The sequence below is a fragment of the Lupinus angustifolius genome, chromosome LG06 (genome assembly GCF_001865875.1).
Source record: "Lupinus angustifolius cultivar Tanjil chromosome LG06, LupAngTanjil_v1.0, whole genome shotgun sequence".
Lineage (NCBI taxonomy): Eukaryota > Viridiplantae > Streptophyta > Magnoliopsida > Fabales > Fabaceae > Lupinus > Lupinus angustifolius.
Genome location: NC_032014.1, coordinates 26,145,251 through 26,153,539, shown reverse-complemented (window position 1 = coordinate 26,153,539; position 8,289 = coordinate 26,145,251).

Here is an 8,289-nt window from a genome sequence, read left to right as displayed (position 1 = left end):
TCCAATTACAGTGTTATACCAAAATAGTTTTTATATCACGTACACATAATAGGGTAATTACATACTCAACCAATCAATCCAAATAGTCAAACACAATTCATGTTTCTCGCCGAAGTGGGGACCCTTCGCTCAAGCGAAAATTCGATCAACAATACCATTTTAAAACTGGGCATATCTCGCTCAAGCGAGGCCCTCTCGCTCAAGCGACAATTCATCTTTAAATCTCAATTAAACTGGAGCTTTCCTTGCCCAGGCGAAAGTATTATCGCCTAAGTGAGGTCTCTTCTCGCTCAAGCGAGACCTTATTAAAATTCTGGTTTTTTTTTCGCCCAAGCGGGATTTTGCTCGCCCAGGCAAGGCCTGGGCTCGCCCAAGCGAGAAAATTCTCAATTTTCATCGAAATCCTGGGCATTTTTCGCCTAAGCGAGACCCTTGCTCGCCCAGGCGAGGCTTACTCGCCCGAGCGAGGATTGGCCGCCCGCCCTTTTCGACAACCGAAACATATTTAAACTTAGTTTTTCAAACCCCTGCACTCAGAAAAGTTTCCAACAACATTCATATACAATATTCAACACATTTCATCAACAATCATATATATTCAAAATATTCAAACATACAAAATCTTGGGTTTCTTAAAACCCAAGTTAACTCCAAAACCTTTGAGATGGTTTAGGAGATCCGGGTGTCATATTCGGACACCACTATGTCACGATGTGTTCTCTCTCACCTTAGTGAAGCGTGCTTTAACTTGTCGGCTAAGGGTGGTTTGGTTTCAAAGTTCAAACACCGAAATCTTCGTAACTACCACAATAAAAATCCGTTAGTTTCCGATATTTCTAAAATCGTTACTAAATACTTAAAATCATTTTTCTTTTTCCCATCGTGATCATACATCCATTTCATCCATCCGATCAAACATTACATGTTCTTGACCATCCTTTTTCATCGAAAGTCCGTTCACGATTTCCATTCATTTTAAACATACGGTTTTTAGTAAAACTACATATTCCGATTTAAGACATTCTTTGATAATCTTACCACTTTAAAGTAAGTTATTCAAAATATCATTTAAGAGTTTTATGAGACATTTATGTACTCATAAACTTTAACATCCTTTGTAATAAAAGTTTCTACTTTTCCAACTTGTTCCAAGCCATGGTTTTAAGGCTAACAACAAATAGAATATACATACATTCTCATTTTTCCAAAACACTTCCTAAAGGTTCCTTTGATTTTATCATCATCCCCTTTGGCTAAAACAACAAAAAGTATGTAATACAACATTATAACAACTCCATGAACACAAGTTGTTCATGGTTTCAACAAAATATTTTCATAAGTTCAAGAACATCACCATTTTCGGTTTTGAGGAGAAATGAGTTAGAAAGCGTTTTAGAAAATTTCAACGGTTGAATATGTTCTTGACATGCTCATGAACATCATACTTAAATCTCATCAACATCCATTGGTTGAATGTTGAGAGATCAAGGTTTGGAGATGGAAGAAGAAAGGAGAAAAATGAGAGAAAAGTGAAGAGAGGATTTTTACCTCTTCTTTGAAAATGCCAAAGTGTGGGAGAAGTGTGGAGTGAGGACTGCTTAAGGGGTGAGGGAAATCTGATTTCCCTCCTAGGCACTCATGAAGATCTCCTAGGGTGGCTTCCTAGGGTGGCTAATGGTGAGATTGAGTGATGTGAGGTTTGCTTTATGGAAAGGCAAATCTCACATCCCAATGCGAAACGACCACTTCGCGGACACGTGCGATAAAAATGCTCGAGTATTATCGGCCGATAATACTCGATCGGATATTATAAATCGCCCGATCGTAATATCCGATTAGAATTTCGGATTTCGGCATTCCGAGTGAAAAATATTTATAAAATAGGTATGTACCAGCTCAGGGTCTATCTTGACTCGAAATGAAATTATGATGCCAACAGTGCGATCGGAATTCGATTCCGGGTTACGGAACTCAAAAAGCACTTTTTGAGCCGTACTGAGTGGATTTTGGCCCCGACAGTGGTTCAGAACCGACTGTCTCCGAAAATTACCAAAATTTACCACAAAATAGGAAATAAAATTACAAGACTAAAACTCAACTAGAGTTTTGTCTAATTCTTTACCTAAAATTCCCAGAAATTCATTTTCGAATATATAATTAATAAAAATATTAATAAAATCTTATAATTCAAAATCGTAAAATTCGCGGTGTTACAATCTGCCATTGTGTTTTATTAGTGGTAGGAATTTAAAGAATTAAATTTTAAAGTTGTATAATAAAAGAGAAAGAACATATTGTTATGTTGTAGTTTTGTGTAAATATTTAACATATTTTATGATAAATATCATGGGGTATAACCTTAGTTGATGATGATATTGACTTTTAGTATTGTGGTCAAAACCTCATAAAATTGAAATAAATGACATATTAGAGTTTAGGAAAATAATAATGTAGTTTAGGAATCTTAATATAGTATTGTCATTGAGAGACAGTGAAAGACATCATTATAGTTTGTATTGTTACCACTACGCCAGATATCGTAATTAACAATGGTCATTCGACAACACAATTTTGAACGACACTGTTGAAAATGAGGCAGAAGAACATCAACAGCGTATACTAAAGTACACGTTGTCAATATGAGTAACTTCAACATCGTAAACTTGAAATAACGTTGTTGAACATCAGTAACGTTATCGTTGACATGAATGAGTTATATTTAACAACGTATATGGTAGGAAGCGCTGTTAATGTACGTCTATTTCACAACATAGCTTTCAATATCTGATATTGAAGATGACATAGTAACAACAATTTCTTAGTTATGCGCTATTGATTTTATACGACATTTTAAATATTAGAAATATTAATGATTGAGTTGTTATGCGTCTTTTCGTTTCTTGAAATATTAATGGTTGAGTGGTTATGCGTCACTTTGTTTCTTGAAATATTAATGATGAGTGATTATGCGTCTCTTCGTTTCTTGAAATATCAATGGTTGTTCATCTATAAATATTGTGGTTCACTACATGTTCTATTTCAATAGTAAGAGTATGTTCATGTTCTGCTTTAGATATTTTCTTTTGTCTCCTTCATATTGTCTCTTTTTATAATTTGTCATGACACCTAAGAAGATGAAGATAGGAAGAAGAAAACACAAAATAACCAAAAAGATAGCAAACAGTAGATCTCAACAACTCGAAATGTTAAAAGTGCTAGAGTTGTACTGTGGGGAACCCTATATCAGAATCATGTCAAGGAAGTCTTTAACATCTTTTGATTTGGCAAAAGGACCTAGATTTCAGAAGGAAAGCGATTCTTATACAAGATTTGCATTAGATGAATATTTAATCTACAGATTATTTAGTTCATTCATCTATCAAATCGTTCAGTTCATTAATTTCCTTCATTGTAATCTACCAAATCATTTAGTTTATTATCAAAATCTTGTCAATGAGGACTTTAACATTGTTTGATTTACAAAAGGACCTAGATTTAAGTAGGAAAGTAACTGTTATACAAGATTTACATGAGACAAAAAATTAATCTGTAGAATATTTAGTTCATTCATCTGTCAAATCTTTCAGTTCATTAATTTCATTTATTATAATCTACAAAATCATTTAGTTTATTAATTTACTTCATTCGGTTCATTGTAATCTACCAAATCATTTAGTTTATTATATTATCATGTACCAAATCATTTAGTTCATTAAAATGTATTTTGACACTTTATTTGAATGAAGAATGAACAATTATTTTGGATCTTAATTTCTATTTTTTGCTTTTTATTTGAATGATTATTAATGTTTAATATTTTTGAAGTTCCATTTTAATAAACACAATAAGCAAATTAAAAAAACTTAATAAACACAATAAACAAAACTTAATTTACAGAATAATATGGTAATTTACTTAATGACATCTTCATGTGAATTAACTTATTTTCATGTTGTATTTTGACTCGTAATATAATATGTTAAATTAACAGCGTATAATTAGGAATACACTATTTTTTTATCGACAATTGTAAGTAAGTTAGTATTTTTTATGGTGGGATTCGAACCCACAACCTCATGCACTCCATTTCTTACGAACACCCTCTTCACCATCATACCACCTTATGACTCCCAAGAATACACTGTAAATTTGGAAAATCCGTCCAGTTTAATAGCACATAATTAAGATAGCGCTGTTAATTAGATTCTATTCAACAACGCAAAGTTGAGATAGCATTGTCTAGGGGTGTTCGCGATCCATTTGGATCGGTTTTTAGGTAAAAAATGATCCAATCCAATCACGTAATTAACATGTGGTCTGGACCAGTCTGGTCTGTTTATATTAAGATATCCGATCCAATATGATCCAAATATAATATGCAGTTTCAGTTCAGTTTGGATCGGTTTTTTTATTTTATAAAATATTGAAATTGCACTTACATTCAAAACTCATAAAAATGACTAAATATTGAGCATAAAACAAAAATAAAAATGGTGTTTAACAACATTAAAATGTTTGCAATATAGTATAAGTAAACAACATCATAAGATAGTAATAAATAGTAAGACAATAATAATAAAAGTAAAAAATAGTAACAACAACAAGATATCAATAATAACAAGACAACAAAATAACAAGATATCAATAACAATAATATGAGCACTTGCAACGAATTTTAACAATTATGGTGTTCTACTAATGACTAATAACAATAATACTTTCACAACAATAAAATTGATAATAAAACACCTAATCAGAATAACACTTGAATCCTCTTTATTTTGTTGGGGGATTGGTTTAAGTTCTAAAAAAAGTGTATCAAAAAACATAGCAACACGTATATAAGTATGTGTTATAGAATATAACAAATAAAATATAGATACAATTTTGGAGTTGGGACTTAAGAATAAGTTTGGAAAACACTTAAAAGTATTACACACTTAAACTTTACATATTATTTCGGTCTGGTCTGGATCAGTCTGGATCCAAGAGGTGAAACCAAAACCCGGACCAAACAAATTGGTCTTTAAAAAATAAGTCCAACATGATCCAAATGCATTCGGTTTTTGCGATTTCGGTCTATTTTGGTTTGGTTTTCGGTTTTATTGTTGGACCAGTCTGGATTTGAACACCCCTAGCGTTGTCGATTAGATTCTATTCAATAGTGCATCATCCAGGTAGCGTTGTTGATGTGTTCATAAAAATGAGCAGTAGACAGCTTGATACACAACAACAATACAACCTTTAAGAAGCGTTGTTGAAGATGTCAATACAATAGCGCTACCATTAATATACGTTGTTGAAGATGTCTTATTGACAATGCAATCTACAGAAAGCATTGTTCATTATTGAATACATTACTATCAATGAAGTCGAGGATGTAAATAAACATGAATGAATAGGTGCAAATGTTATATGCGTATAAATGAGGTAAATTATGTTTTCTTAACTTCTCGTTTTTGCATGGCGGTATGTTATAATTAACAAACATTTGTCTTAAATATATTAGATACTTGTATGAAAATTTTGTTTCGGTAAATAAGAATAAAATGATGTTCATATCCCCAGACGTTAACGTTTTAGTGTCGAGTGACAAAAATAAGATTGGAGAACAGAAAAAATGAATTGCACATACTCTTCTCATTCGTAAAGAAGTTGTAGATTTATTTCTTGCACCTTTTAATATTGGGTGAGCATTTTTTAATTGTCTTTAATATTTCTGTCTTTAGTATGTTTGATATGCTTAACGTTTCCTAACCATGTAAATATTTTGTTAGGCAAAATTGGCTTTTGGTTGTCATCAATCGGGTCAATGAAGAAATATATTACTTTGACTCATTGGCACATGGTGATCCGGACAAGTATCCCGCTATGAAAGAATTGTTTTCTAAGTAAGTGGACTATTCATTTAAACTTTTAGTTACACTTTCACTTTCCTAGTTGTTTCGTAATTAAGTACATTTTGTATATTTTAGTGCGGTGAGAGTTTACAGAGGCTGTAATCGTTCTAGAAAAGCGATATCACAATACAAAATCAAGTGGACTCATATGAATGTATTGACACAAATCATCTCAAACAATTATATATGTAGTGTATTCATATTTTAAATAAGATTATACTTATATGTTTACTTTATTTTAATTGTAAACCTCTTACCAAACAAACGATGTAGATTGTGGCTATTACGTGCTGAAATCATGAAGGAGATCATTCAAAAATGGACAACTAATTAAATCAAATTTGGTGGCAAATCATATAGAAATGGTCAGGTCAACCAGATTTCTCACACCGTGAGTTTTCTAGGTATGTTTTATTAATTATTTATTTTATCAACGATTAATTTTAAAAATTAATCGGTATGGATTTAGGCTAAACCATAGTTGAGTGTTAGTCTTGTTTTGTGATTTTCTATTTTGTGATAAATTTTCGTATTTTTGTGTGACGAAATATTTTTAAGATGCTGCTAGACCCAAATTCGCCCGAATTCGGTCCAATAACGTGTGTTTTAGTTTTGGAATCGAATTTTGATTGTACCATTGGCTTCGAAATATTATTTCGAGTCAAGGTAGACACCAAGTTTTTCCGGAATACATTTCTAAATATTTTTCACTCCAAATTCCGTGTTTCGAAGTTCTAACCGTAAACCGAAATCAGGAGACTTTTAATATCCGACTGAGTATTAGCCGACAATACTCGGGCATGGTTTAATCGAGAATTTTTCTCCGAAAAGGTTACATCACTTTCATGTAAGAGGCTTGCTTGTTAAACAAACAAAAGTACATATATTCTTACACAAAATCCCCAAAATCACTCATCTACCTCATACACAATCAACTTTTTGGAAGAAACCTTTGGTCTTTACCCACTTCAAAATCTGATTTATTTTCTTTAAAAGAGTCAACCATAGCTTAGGAGAAACCCTTGGCATTTTCAAACTCTTTCTCCGCTTTGCATTTTCTAAAGAACTCTCAAGATAGTTTTTCATGGTTATTCATTTTGATTTTTTCATCTCTTAAGATCTAACCATTAGATGTTTATGAAATTTTAGTATGATGTTTATATGTATGTTATGAATATTTTTCAACAGTTGAAATTTTATGATAATCTTCCTAACTCTTTTTATGTTTAAAACTCCAAATAGATATTTTCTTGAACTTAGAAAGTTATTTGGAAACCATGAATCTTTGTGTTCATGGGGATGTTTTTAATGTTTAGAAAGTTTGTATGTTTATTGGTATTTGAACATGGTTATAGGTGGTGGTTGTATATCAAAGGAACATTTAAGGAGTTTTCTTAACCATACAAAGTTTGGACATTTCCACTTGTTTTTTGCTTGAAAAACCATAGCCTCAGACAAGTTTAGAATAATATATTTTTAATGTTGAAATTTGATTTTGTTTCAAAGGGGATGATTTTGTTATCAAAGGAACCTTTAAAGTGTTTAATGATAAGTTGAAGGATCAAAACTTTCCTTAGCATTGGGTCTAAATCATGGCCCATATGTGTTTAGGAAAAGTTTAGTTTCTAACTTTGAAATCCAAAATGTTTATGGATGAATTTTGTGAAAAAGTATGGTTTTAAAATATTATGAGTAAAAGTTTGATTAGTAAATGATATTTTTGACTTCCAAATTCAAGTAATGATTTGGGATAAAAGATGACTTATAAAAGTCTTGACTTTATAAGCTTAAAGTGTTATGAAGTAATGGATGCTGAATTTATTATAGGATGAACATTAATAAGGTAAGCTTACTTTAAAGTGGTAAGTGTAACTTAAGAAATGTTGATTTTAAATGTTGTTTTAAGGATGAGATCACACTATCAAGAAGGTGTTGAAATGACCATGAAAACCTATTATGAAAAATATGGAATCTACTTAAGATGACTTACTTTAAAGTGGTAAGATCAACTTAGGAGATATTGATTTAAAAAGTGAGGACTTGGATTAAGAAACTTACCTTAAAATGGTGAAGTATGACTTAAGAAGTCTCCATGAAAATATAAATCTATGAGGTGATAAAAGTGTAAACTTTATTAAAAACTTACCTTGGAAAACGTTGGAAATCGGGAACAAGACTTTCGAGGATAAAAAAATGGTTCAAAACCGGATGGATGAAAGTCGTTGAGTTCATAAATAGATTAAAGTGTTAAACAATGTTTTTACTTTAGGGTTGTCATGTAAAATTGATTTTCAAATCACTAAATTGTTTTTGTGCGTTTAGTTTCGAAACTTTCGAAGTTGGACGATCAACTCGCTCTCTCATAAAGGAAATCAAGCACGCAACAACT